Genomic DNA, 13,792 nt, shown 5'->3' with positions numbered 1-13,792 from the left:
CCAAAAAGTGGTCGTTTTGAGCTAGGGAAAAAAAAAGATGAAGAAGAAGAACAAGGGCTGTGGTTTTCTGTGGGGCCGTGGGTGGGCATGTTTTCCTTGTGGCCCACTGGGCCTATGTAGTTCGTCAACCTGGTCAATTTCATGCCACTCCGCCACCGTATGCCATCGGCAGTCCCCACAAACCACAATTCATTAATTTTTTTCCCTCTCTCTATTCATCTATATTTGTTAATAACTTGAAATTTAAAATTTCAATTGGCTGCCGTATGAATTAATCGAGAGATGTTTGGAGTGGTGGAGTGCATTCATATGAACTCAAGAAGATTATGCAGAATTTGGACCCCATGGAGAATTGACATGGGAAATTGAATATTAATTTTTCCAGTGGACAAATATAGAGGCACTTCCAAGAGGGATTTCCAAGTTGCTAAACCTGCGACATCTAGTTATGAGCCGTTACGAAGGTGGTTCCAAGCTAATTGGGGTAAAAATACCATCAAGTATTAGTAAGCTGAAGAAATTGCAATCTTTGGGGTATATTGAATCAGAAGGAAACATTATTAGACTTATTGGAAATATGACCCAGCTTACATTCCTTCGCATTACAAATGTGAAAGAAAGAGTCGAGGAGGGCCTATGTGCCTTAATTCAAGAGATGATGGTCCTTTCCCGCTTGAGTTTATTTGTAGCAGATGGAGAGGAATTTCTTCGAGTTGAGGCATTGTCTTCACCGCCTCCCTACCTTGATAGACTTAAATTGGTCGGCAAACTGGAAAAGGTACCACATTGGTTTTGTTCACTCCACTCTCTCACATATTTGAGTCTGCGTGGATCCAGACTTGAAGAAGATTTACTACCTCATATTGAAGCATTGCCCTCTCTACGTTCTCTTTGCCTTGATAATGCCTCTGTTAGAAAAGAGTTATGTTTCAACAAAGGCTTTGTGAAGCTTTGGTATTTGCAGTTTCGGAATCTCGCATTATTAAATAAGATAACTATAGAAAAAGGGGCGATGCCAAATCTCGAGTTCTTAGACATTCATAGTTGCATGATGTTAGAAACATTGCCACAGGGTATTGAACACCTTACTCAACTACAACGATACAAATTTCGTAATGTTTCAGAGCAGTTTATGGAGTCCATGAAAGAAGGAGGTGTGGATCATCCGAGGATGCTACTCGTCGACGAGAGATGTAAGAAATATACGTAAGTATCTTTTATCCTTCCATGGACTTTCCTAAACTTAATGATTTGGAATATTGCACTTGTGTTCAAGAAATTGTTCTCGTTCACACCTCTGTTAGTGGATGTAAAGCCATATAAATTGTTTGTTAATTACAATATTGCTTTCGTCTTTTTATATATTTTTGCTGAAAGAAGTCCAGGTATTGAAGATTTTACCCATGAGTTTGGGGGTGGGAAGAACTTGTTCGTCTTGTTTTGACCCCAAGACTGATCTAGATTGGCTTCTTATTAAAACACCCCAAGAGTTGATGTTCATAAAATTGCGGTCTACGTTTTTGTGTGTGTTTTAATTTGCATGTAATAAAATTCGAGTTTGCATCTGTAACTTCAGCACATTGTAATAAAATAAATAATACATGAATGTGAATGTAGCGGTATCTCAAGCTAATTATGCACTATTATGTGAGGAAACTAAAACACATTATAATGCGTGATTGATTTGAAATACCGCCATATTGACATCCATGACGTAAGTAAGTTTTTCATCGCCCTTATCAATCCTATTGAGTAACCTGTTAGAATCTTCTCCCCAAAGCCAGCTCTTTTGCGGCGGTTGACCTCCCCTGCCCCCTCCCCTCTTTTCTCCCCCAATTGTGACAAGGATGCGCTCAAATTTTTGATCTTATCTAAGGAATGAAATGTAGTTTTTATTATTTTTTTAATCAAACAAAACTATATACATTTAAAACATGTTTGACAAAGAAAATAAAAAGACATTCGTTTTAGGCAGTAGCCGCTTCCACGTGGAACCGTACGTGGGGGGCTAATATCGGTTTTAACTGAAACTCCAGGGACGCCTGGCTTTGCTAAGAGAGTCAGACAGAGACCTCTTCCTTCTCTAGCTTAAATGTAGTCTCACTTCTTCATCACAAACTTCTTCTTCCCATTAACCAACCCCAATTTTTCTCACACGGACAAAAACACAAATACAAAACAAACACTCTGTTCCCCTCTGATCTCTCTGCCTCTCAGAGCCGTGGATGAAGAATACAACGTCATAGTGCTCGGAACGGGCCTCAAAGAATGCATTCTCAGCGTCCTCCTCACCTCTCAGTGGACGGTCTCAAGGTAAAGCTTATGGAACTTTTTTCTTTTTCAATCACAATAAAATTGGCTTTAGCTAGATCATTCATTGATAAGAATGTTTAGGCTGCTAGCTGATGTTAATATGGTATTTACCTGAAATAGGTACTGCATATGGATAGGAATGACTACTATGGAGGAGAGTCCACCTCTCTTAATCTCAACCAGATATAATTATATACATGTATATTGTTATTTAGAGAGAGAGGGAGGGAGAGAAAGGCAAAGTGTACAAGCAATCCAAGCCTTGAGTGTTGGTCATTTGAGCTGCCTGTATCTTGCTCTCTGGTCTTTTACTAAATCCAGCTCTTTCCTTCTTCTTTTTTTGTCAAAAAATTCGGCTCCTTCTGTTCTGTCTATAAGGTAAATTTTCTGTTTGTGCAACTTCAGAAACAGAGAAGATGATCTTCTAAGAATTAAGTAAAATTTTCAAAACCAATTTTTCAATTTGATCCCTGCGCTACATAAAATTAATACACGTGCTGCGATGTTTCTTGTACTTTTACTTGTATGTGTATGCATGTCTCTGTACTTCATCGTCATAGTTAGATAGCAGTCAAAATTTGATCAAATTGGTATAATGCTCATCTGATTTTGTTGACTTATGACAGGTCAGCTGCCACTTGTGGACATTGTTTTTACTCTTTGTAGATCGATTGAAATTCTAAGTGAGCAGTTGTTAGGGGAAATCTCAAGAGCCTTGAAGCCTCTGATTCTTCCACAGGGGAAAGGCATAAGGTAATTCATTATTCATGTTCACATTGTCACATTATGGATTTAGTTTTGAAGTGAGAATCTTACTTGGATTTCTTGCAGACCACCTATGTAATTCAGCACAACCTACTACTGTCTAGTTTTCTAGAAGCACAAGCTCTTCAGATGAAATCAAATTTATCATATGAGTTGTCCTTTCGGGTAAGTTTCAATGTGACTTACTAGTATCCCTTGACATAATGTTGTAATTGGATATGTTATATATGTGATCGCTGTAGATTAGTCAGTTGAGCTTTGATTTTGTTTACTTCTCATTTTGTATGTCAAGGCTAAAAAGTTTGAAGATTGGTTCATCAAAAGACCATGAGAAGTTTACCAAAAGTTCAGATCAATGATGGTATTTGATTGATGAAGATAGTCTGTTGACACAGAAAAGGACCTAAAGAAACCCAGCTGCTTCTATGTAAAGCATCCTGGTTCTAATTATTTATTTATGTTTTTGTGATTTGTTTGTAGTGTTTTGTCAACTTTGTGAGATTTTTTGGGGTTAACTACAATTTTTGTGATTTTTTAACCATAAACTGAGCAAGCTGCAAAATTGTGAGTTGGAAGCACAAGGAAAGCTTGTAAAAATTGAAATGATGTTGGAGCTCATGTTGCTGTCAAGCCTTTTGTATGTGCTAGATGTATGTGTGCAGCATGTTGATCATGCTGTCAAGCCTTTTTTATTTATTTTTATAATAATTTTAATATAATTATTTTCAGTATTTTTTTAAGATAGAGCTATATCAACTAATCTAGGGTAGCGGTGGGAGGCGCACACCTCTACCATTGAGGTAATCACTCCCTGGCTGGCTGGTGCTCTAGCTTTTTTCTGTAACTCTAGCTCTGTTTTAGCTTTTAGTGTCGGATGATGAAATATTTAACACTTGTAGTTATTAGGACTACACCTCAAAATTTGAGTTGTTCATCATAACTATTTATGATGTTTTATGATAACAGTTTATTGAATATATGACGTTAATTCATATATGACTACCGAGTTTATTGGTTCTAATTTGGAATTTTGTATGTACAGTGCATAAATAAGATTGTTGTCTTGTGTTAAAATAGTTGATTGTACCAGTGTCAATATTTTTTCGGGATTTTTGTAGAAATGTCACCTTATTTTTTTTAAATTCATGATTTATCATCTGGCTTTAACATTATCCAATTTTCTATCAATTTTTTTAGTCTTTCTATTTTTAAGGGTATTTTAAAAAATGGAAAAATCAATATAAAAACAATTGTATATCTTTTAAACAATTAAAATTGAAAAAAAAAAATCTCACCTTCCCCCATCCCATGTGCGCCACTGACGGCTCCAACCAATCCCGCCCACTTTGAAAAACATTCCCCCTTCCCTCTTCACATCCCCTTCCATCTTCCCCTTCCTCCTCTCTCTACCATGGAACACCTACCTTCCACTCATAAATTCCCTTAGCCCACCTTTTTCTTCTTATTTTTTCTTTTTGGAATTTTCCCATTTGCATATTGAAAATTTGTGGAAGGACAGCTACCAAACCAATAATTCGGTAGTCGATGTAACAAATGGTGACCAAGCAAACTTTAGATCCTTCAACATAAACACAGTGGCGTAAGTTAATGAAACTATGAAGACAAGAAAGGAGTTGGATTTCGGGTCAGAAGCTTAAGTAGTTTTAAATCAGATATTTGAAAATTTCAGACATGCTCAATGAACTCCATAAATTTTTTTTTATACATGCTCAAAGAGAGAGAGAGAAGAGAGGTGAGGGAGGGGGGGTGTGTGTGTCCTGTGGGATGTGTTTTGGGGGCGGGTGGGGTTGGGGTGTAAGATCCCACATCGACCAACGGAGGGGGGGTGATGTGCCTTATATGTGCATGCCCGCATCCATCTAGCACGAGGCCTTTTAGGAGCTCACTGGCTTCGGAGTCATGGGAACTCCGAAGTTAAGCGAGTTAGGGGCCAAAGCAATCCCAGGATGGGTGACCCACTGGGAAGTTGCTCGTGAGCTCCCAAAAACAAAACCGTGAGGGCAGAGAGGGGGGCCCAAAGCGGACAATATCGTGCTACAGCGGAGCCGATCCCAGTATGTGACAATTTGGTATCAGAGCCACTCTGCCGTGTGGTGCGACTGTGCCGACGAGGACGTCGGACCCCTAAGGGGGGGTGGATTGTAAGATCCCACATGGAAGTTGCTCGTGAGCTCCCAAAAACAAAACCGTGAGGGCAAAGATGGGGGTCCAAAGCGGACAATATCGTGCTACGGCGGAGCCGATCCCGGTATGTGACATGGGGTTAGGGAGAAAGGGAGGGAGAGGTCTCTTTTTTCTCTTCTTTTTTCCCTTGAAAATGGAAAGAATCAAATATCCTTACAAATGGATGGAAAATTGGATGGTGTTAAAGTTAAATGACAAATCATGGATTTTGAAAAATTAAGGTGACATTAACTTCTCTTAAAATTTTCTTTAAGATGACAAATTGAAACTAGGGTATAAGTTCATGTGACATTCTATACATAACGAGGTATATGAATGTGATATGACTAACATTTTGTTTTTATATATGAATGACTCGTTTTTATGAATTAAATTATTGGAAGTAGTATGGATGATACTAGGTGTGTTGCAGGACTTTGAACATGCTTTTTTTTAGGGTTCTAAGGGAGTTGAATCTCAGAAACAAAAACTACATAATCAAACTCCTGGTCTAGCAAATCCACTCAAATCTTCTAGTAGATAATGTCCAAATCCTTCAGGTACACCCTCCCAAATTATACACCCCAATTCTAATTTTGAGCCCAAACATGCCAAGTTATTCGCAAGGCAATTTCCTTCTCTACATTTATGAGTAATACTGCAGTCTTTGTACAAAAGCATCTTCTAGCGGTTAGTCACCAAATAAATTTGAACAAATTTACATATACGACAACAACAAAGACACGTCATTAAATGTATAAGACTTTTAACAACATCAAGATACACAATACTTGCAATCGCATTGTCAAAAGACATACACAACGGTCATGGCGCCGTTGTTGAATACATACATTGTTGTAGTGTCCCATAACCTTTTATAAAAAGAGAATGATACTTTAGTGTGAAAACCTAATCTTCAAAGTTCATAATTAAGGGATTGTCAAAGAGTAAGAGAGTGAGTTTTGCATTCCGTTTTCTTCAACCACAATCTTGGCCTCCTTCCAGGTAATTTCTACTGAGTCCTTGGAGCATTGTCAAATGAGTTTTCAAAGGGTGTCAAATGAGTTCGAACTACTTGACGTGAATGACAACGTCAAAGACACGCCATTAAATATATAAGACTTTCAACGACAATCTTTTATATGTTAGGTTAGGAATTTGACCTATACATGGCATGATATGGAGTACTTCATCATTAATATTACATTAATTGGAGAAATTGTTTTATCATTGACTTGTCTTATTACAAAATGTGATTGACTAGTCAAGAGGAGAAAATAGAGTGATACAGATCTGGTAACTTTACCACTCAAAAACTGCCACGTGCCCTGTCACTCTATTTCCCGTCATATGGCATTCATTCACATTGGTCATGCTTAACAACATTTTCTAAGCAATAATTGATAATGTCTCTATCTCTGGTGCATCTGATCCCCAACCTACCACACAATGGAACTTTGTTGTTGTTCAACCTTTTCCTCAAACCATGTCTTTTAATCTTCACTCAAGCCAATCATTTATCAGTAAATCTTTCACTAAATTTTGTGTTATTGAAATGCTTTTTCGAATATGCATATGATTGTGTTAGATTGTGTGAAGGGGTTAAAAAGTATTTGGGTTAGTATTTAGGCCAAGAGTTTAGAGTTAGAAGAACTGAGAGGGTTTTAAAATATAAATAAAGTGATTTTATTAGAATGGAGAGAGAGAGAGTACCGGGCTTGGTTATATAGGACTGTAGGCTATGTTGCCTTCTAGTGGTTTAGCTCTTGGCTTCAAAATTTGTGCTTGATTTGATTACGTGGTGGGAGAGATCAAGTATATGTATAGAATTTTCGTGGTTGCCGTGTTGTCCCAGCAACTTGGGACATCTCCACCAGCAACTTGTGTTTGTCGGCTATTCTACCAAGTCAATATTTTGCTGCTGGGGACATCTCCACCACCATTCTTAGCCACATGTGTCGTAGTGTAGTAGGTAGGGATTAATATCTCGGATATTTATTTGACTTTTAATTTTCCTGGTAGCCACATATTCATTTTCAAAAGCAGACGGACAAACAGAAACACGCCACTTTTGACTAATGTGGTGAATGTATAGAATTTTGAGGAAATGGTAATCTGTTGATCTTTTTAGTGCTGGACAACATTGATTGGACACTAGCGAAATGAAAATGAACGAAATCATGCTAATCTTGAAATTAGCTAAATTACCACTAAGATACAATATCACCACGTTAACTAGTAATACTGCCACTCTATAATTGTCACGTGTCCTATGAACAGTTTTTAACGGAGTGATTGCTCCCTAGATATGTTCTTTTTATCATTTCTTGTAGTGTCCGCAACCGTTTATATGTGAAGGTTAGGATGTGGAGACTTTTATATACATCATCACATCAGACGGAGTACTCATCATTAATATTACATTAATTGGACCAACTTGTCTTATTGCGAAATGGGATTAATTAGTCGTGAGGAGAAATTATAGAGTGATACAATATTACCATATTTGCTAGTGATACTGCCACTCACTAATTGTCAAGTGTCCTATGACTAATTTCTCTTCATATGGCATTCATGTAAACCTTATAAGCTATTAGACTTGAACACTAACCTTGTTCTGCAATTGGAATGAACGCTTGAGGGAGAGAGTTCTTCTCTAAGATAACCGACTGCCTTAGCTCAATATTCTAGATGGGGTGAATATCTTGATGAGTTGTGTGTATCGGCTCTTAGAGAGAGCTCTTCTATTTATACGCATCACTCAAGGAGTCTTGCCCATCAAGAAACTCCTTGAGGTATCCTTATTCCAATAGAACAATGAATCCCAATTCTAATAGAACTAGAAACCCCTTTAGCCTTGTAATCCAATTAAAACACTGATACAAAGTCTGCTGGATGAGGTCGTTTTTTAAGTCCTTGATTAATCTAGAGGTCTTGCAATCTGATAATGATTAGAAGACCACTTTATGCGAGTTTAAGATAGTAAACTATCTTACATTCTCCCACTTGGTCAAATAATCATTGTGACTCAAAGATTAATCACTTAATGGCCAATTTAGGACTTTAAAACTTCTCAGTTTCTTATCAAGCAGCTGTCATTGATATAAACTCATATGGAACTGTCAAGGCACATTGAATAAATAACATTCAAGTCTCTTTTACAACCACACATACAAGCCTATAACAACACATGAGGCTGCCAACTGAATTAGGATCAAAGAATTGTTGAGATCTGCTTTAGAATGTGTTTGATGAGTACAGTTCTTAGCTCACCCTTACAAGACTACCAAGGTCTTAATAAAACTATCATGGCTCCTTCATGGATACGAAAATGCAAAACACAAGTGCTAGCAAATTTTGCAGATTCTTCCTTCATCCATATGCCAAAACATTTATAAATTGAAAAACACGATTTTAAGAAAAAACTTGAATAACATTATCAAATAAAACTATAATAACAACTTCGATTGAAACTAGTTAAATGAAACAAAACTAACTCTAGCTCCCATTGACTCCCATTGACTTAAACATCAAAATTGATCTGCAAACCCATGCTTCTACCATGCCTATGAAAAACATGATTAGGCAAACCTTTATTCAAGGGGTCTGCAATCATAGAATCTATCCCAACATGATCCAAAGTTGTATAACCCTCGTCTTCTCTTTTACCGACAAACTGCAGATGTCTCATACCTGACGATCTCTTATGTCCCTTTGCAAAATAAACTGTAGCACTGTTGTCATTCAACAGCTGGATTGGTCTCTGTATGGATTCCACAATTCTCAACATTGACATAAAATTCTTAAGCCACATTGCTATTGAAGTAGCTTCATACACTACTAAGAATTCAGCCTGCATAGTTGAGGTTGATACATATTGTTGTTTGACACTTTTCCATGCCACTGCTCCTCCTGAAAACAAGAATACAACACCTGATGTACACTTCTGAGTATCCAAACAACTAGCAAAATCTGCATCAGCATATCCTTTCAGTTTTAGTATATTCTTATCATTTCGATCAATGTTCTAATTCGTCTCTCGGCCACTGTTGTGTAGATACAGCTTCACCAAAATGGATTCAGTTGCATCCTCAACTTGTGATACTCGCAAGTGCACGAACCGTTCGGTAGTATAGCGTATGTAAGTGCGAGGTCGATCCCACGAGGATTGGTGATTGAATGATTCAATTCATTTTCCCTACACAAAACAGAAATGAAAAAGAAGGGAAATAAATAAAACAAGGAAGAAAGAAAATAACTAACTCAAGCAGATAAGTTCCCAAGTTCAATTAGATTAACGGATTGATTCTAGCTAATGTATGATTAAGCCATGGTGTGTGGTCATAACCTTGTGTTCCTAATTCCCTAATTTGATCATTTGTTGTCTAACCTAAAATTAAGCATTAGGAACCCATTAAGCATAGAAGAACAATTTAAACAACCAAGCATGTATCTAATCCCTGTTGTCGAATGTCCATACATACTCTTCCTATTCATAGTTCAATTCGAATCAAAGTATGGTGTCTACTCTTAATTCAAACCAAGATAGCTAACATGCAAGCCTAAATGGTGATCAATCATTCAAACTAGCATATTAACTTATAAGCATAATGAATAAGAACAAAAATCATAATTGAAACTTGGAAACTAATCAAACTTGAAACTAAAGAAAAGAATTTACATAACAATGAAAATTAAAGTAGAACTTGGAAAGACTTAAAGGAAAATTTCAGCACAAAGATCTCATTATAACAATTGAAAACTAGAAAGAGAAACTAAGAGAATTTGAGGGAGAGAAGGGAAGGGAGCTCTAGAGAAGTGTTTGAGAGCTCCCCCCCTTGGGGTGTGTTTACAAGCTTAGAGAACCTCCCTATTTATAGGCCTAAAGAAGTGAAAAATCTGAATTCAATATGGCTAATGCATACAACACTTGTTTTATAAAATCTGAAATGGTTGATGCACTTGTATTAGAAAATCTAAATTGGGTGATGCACTTGTATTAGAAAATCTTGAATTGGTTGATGCACTTCACCAATAGATCCCACCAGCAGCCCTAGCTCATCTTCATGTCACCATGACCAAGCTTCCAACCAGAAATGATAGCTCATACCTAGCTCACCATGACCAAGCATCCAACCAGCACATGCTGAGGTCAGCATGACCAGCAACTTCAAGGGCTTACGAATTGGGCTTCCCTTAAGCAAATTAAGACTTTAAGCACTCAAACTTGAAGTTCAGAATGTCTTCTTTCCAGCCAAATATCATTTGGGCCAATCCAAGGTCGGAGGAGGAAGTTAAGGCCAAAACAAATTGCTAACTCATTTTGCGCGCTGATAAAATCCATCATGAGCATGGCTCCGTGTTTGCTAGGTAACAGACTCCACAATTATCCAATGGGGCTAAATTTCGGATATGTTATAGTATACACCCATTGGAACAACTTTCATGAAGAATGTGGCCTCATTCGAGCTATGTAGGTTGCTGAAACAAAGCTTGCAATATGACCTACGAAACTGGGCTGGCAGGGGACTGTAGCCAAAATTGAGTTTGTCTTTAAGCTCTTCATCCATTCATCCAAATTAGGCCCTAACATGCATGGATTGCATCATTTACTATCCAAAGCCCTCATTATTACCTAAAGCTCAATGAACTGAAAGATAAACACAAAAAGGATTAAAAGCACAAGTTTAACTCAAAAACATAACCAAATCATAAGCTAGAAGGGTACAAAATGATATGTAAATATGCACCGATCAGCCACTCCATTTTGTTGTGGTGTACTTGGATTAGTATATTGAGCCACAATTCCTTCTTCTTGTAAAAACTTGGCAAAAGGTCCATGATTTCTTCCTTTCTCATCAAATCTGCCATAAAACTCACCTCCTCTGTCTAACCTTACCACTTTTATTTTCGAATCCAGCTGGTTTTCTACTTCTGCTTTGTAAACTTTAAACATGTCTAATGCATTTGATTTTTTAGATATTAAGTATACATAACCATATCTTGAGAAGTCATTTGTGAAGGTTATGAAATACTTAAAACCATCATGTGTTTGAGTGGGAAAAGGACCACATATGTCAGTATGTATAATTTCCAACAGTTTCTCGCTTCTTGTAGCACCTTTCTTCCTCAAATTAGTCAACTTTCCTTTAACACATTCAATGAAAACGTTGTTTTTGTCACGGTGGTTAAGTGGTGGCAACAAATTTTCTTTGTTCAACAGGTTCATTCTTTCATTCGAGACATGTCCTAGTCTCTTGTGGCAAATTCTATATGATTCTTCTTTATATGCTTTTCTTTTAGTGCTTATCACATTGATGCTTAGATTAGTATTGCTTGGATTTGGTTTCTTGCAATTCAAACGAAACATGCCATCATCTAGAAAACCATTACCAATCATAACTTTATTTCTGAAAATGGAGAATCCAGACTCATCAAACTCAAACTACAAGTTTGATTTTACAGGCTTACTAACTGAAATAAGATTCCTTTTCATAGAAGGAATATAAACAACATCTACTAACTCCAAAATAAAACCAGACTCCAATTCGATCTTAGCTAATCCAATGTACTCCCCCTTGACTCTTTCTCCATTTCCCACAAACACCTTCATCTCAGCCTTGCTTGGCAGCCTCTTTGTTTTGAACCCCTGCAAAGAATTAGCCACATGAATTGATGCACCACTATCTAACCACCATGAATCTGAAGAAATCTCAATTGCATTAGACTCAAAACAAACATGAACTTGATCAGTCTTACCTTTAGCCTTTTGTTTATCCAACCAACGCTTGCACTTGTCACAATTTCTCTTCAAATGTCCAAACTTCTTGCATAAATAACACTTGATCCCTTCTGGTTTTAGTCCCTTAGTTTCCTTTTCTTCCTTGTTTTTCTTTCCAGCAAAGTTGCCTTTTCCAAAATCCCTTTTGAAGCTCTGAATCATATTAATCTTTTCTTCAGCCTTATCTTTCTTCATATTTTGTTCTTCCTGCACACAAATGCTTATGAGATCAGTTACTGTCCACTTCTCCTTTTGAGCTACATATGAGATCATTTACTGTTTCACTAAATTTTGTGTTACTAAAATGTTTTTTCCGAATATGCATATGATTGTGTGAAGGGGTTAAAAGGTATTTGAGTTAGTATTTAGGACAAGAGTTTAGAGTTAGAATTGGAGGGTTTTAAAATAGAAACAAAGAGATTTGATTAGACTGGAGAGAATTATTACGGGGCTTGGTTATATAGGTCTGTGTGGGCTATGTTGCCTTCTAGTGGTTTAGCTCTTGGCTTCACAATTTGTGCTTGTTTTGATTACGTGGTGGGAGAGATCAAGTGTATGTATAGAATGTTGCCTGGCTCCCGTGTTGTCCCGGCAACTTGGGATATCTCCACCATTCTTAGCCACGTGTGTTTGTGGCTTGCACTACAATCTTCATTTGTGTTTGTCGCTATTCTACCATGTTAATATCTGGAATATTCTGAGCTGAAGTATTTGAGAACATGAACCAAATAATAATATTACTTTTAGGCTTTAGGATATTGGTGAGACGTGAGAAATATGTTATTTCTATACATGGCAAGGAGTTTGTAGCTCAAGTGATTAAGAGCATTTACCAATGCATCTTAGATCGTAGGTTCGATTCCCCCCTCTCTTAATATTGCTTTGTATTTAAAAAAAAAAAAAGAATAGTAAAAGATTCTTAGGCTTGCTCTGTTACGGTTCTTACATACACCATACTAAGTATTTAGTCTCCTTCTCATATTTCTTGTATATTCTTGTGGTGTTGTTATGAAAGTTAATGGGTGTGATCAATTTCTTCATATTTTGTTCATGTAATAACAACCCTATGACTTGCTTGTGTAGGACAAAGACTATTTTCTAACCTTCCATGGCAAAGAGACAAATATTTTCCTATATATATACATGTATTGAAGTTAATTTGTTTAATAAGTACCTTACCCAATATGTGGTTGCTCACGTGTTGGATTTGAATGTTTGACTCTAAATATGGACTTGGTTTCATGTGTGGCCTACTATGTGGTGATCCCACGTGAGGGGCCGTGTTGATGAATATAAATCCCACATTAGAAACTTAACAAAATAAATTACAACTTATAATAAGTGATTCCATTGCTAATTGTATCCAGGCCTTTTGAAAACACCGTTGAAAATGGAATGCAAGTTGGAAAATTAAATATAAAGAAAAAAATCATATGAAAGTAAAGTAAAAAGAAATTAATGCAAAGTAAGAGTAGAATATGTGTTCGGTTCATTTTTACACATGATTTTTCATGTTATTCACCTATTATTTTGAGTTAGTTCTTGACATTTTATAGCTTTTTACTTCCTTTTTGTGTTTTCTTAGATTTTACCTTGGTTAGAATGAAAATGAGCTAAAAGTGCATTATTGGTTATAAATTCTGTTTTTGTTCATTTTCGTAGGTCAACTTCTTGGCCTGGGATCAACATGCTCTGGTGCTCGGATGAGGTGAAGATCTTCATGAAACTTGTTCCAATGGATGTTAACTA

At 36.8% G+C, this 13,792-nt stretch overlaps 1 long non-coding RNA gene across 2 annotated transcripts; it reads left to right on the top strand.

Moving 5' to 3' along the window:
* Positions 1-1,983: 1,983 nt before the first annotated feature.
* On the top strand, positions 1,984-3,599 carry LOC110744455 (uncharacterized). 2 transcript variants are annotated; one of them, XR_015836438.1, is made up of 5 exons: positions 1,984-2,313; positions 2,434-2,585; positions 2,940-3,066; positions 3,145-3,243; positions 3,371-3,599. It is a non-coding gene; the product is annotated as an uncharacterized LOC110744455 (long non-coding RNA). The 2 variants fall into 2 exon arrangements; XR_002524642.2 differs by having other exon boundaries at positions 2,434-2,691.
* Positions 3,600-13,792: the final 10,193 nt, after the last annotated feature.

Source organism: Prunus avium, chromosome 6 (assembly GCF_965620075.1).
Source record: "Prunus avium chromosome 6, drPruAviu1.hap1.1, whole genome shotgun sequence".
In the NCBI taxonomy this organism is placed as follows: Eukaryota; Viridiplantae; Streptophyta; class Magnoliopsida; order Rosales; family Rosaceae; genus Prunus; species Prunus avium.
Note: the sequence above shows the minus strand (reverse complement) of the source record. Positions and strands in the feature narration are given on the sequence as shown.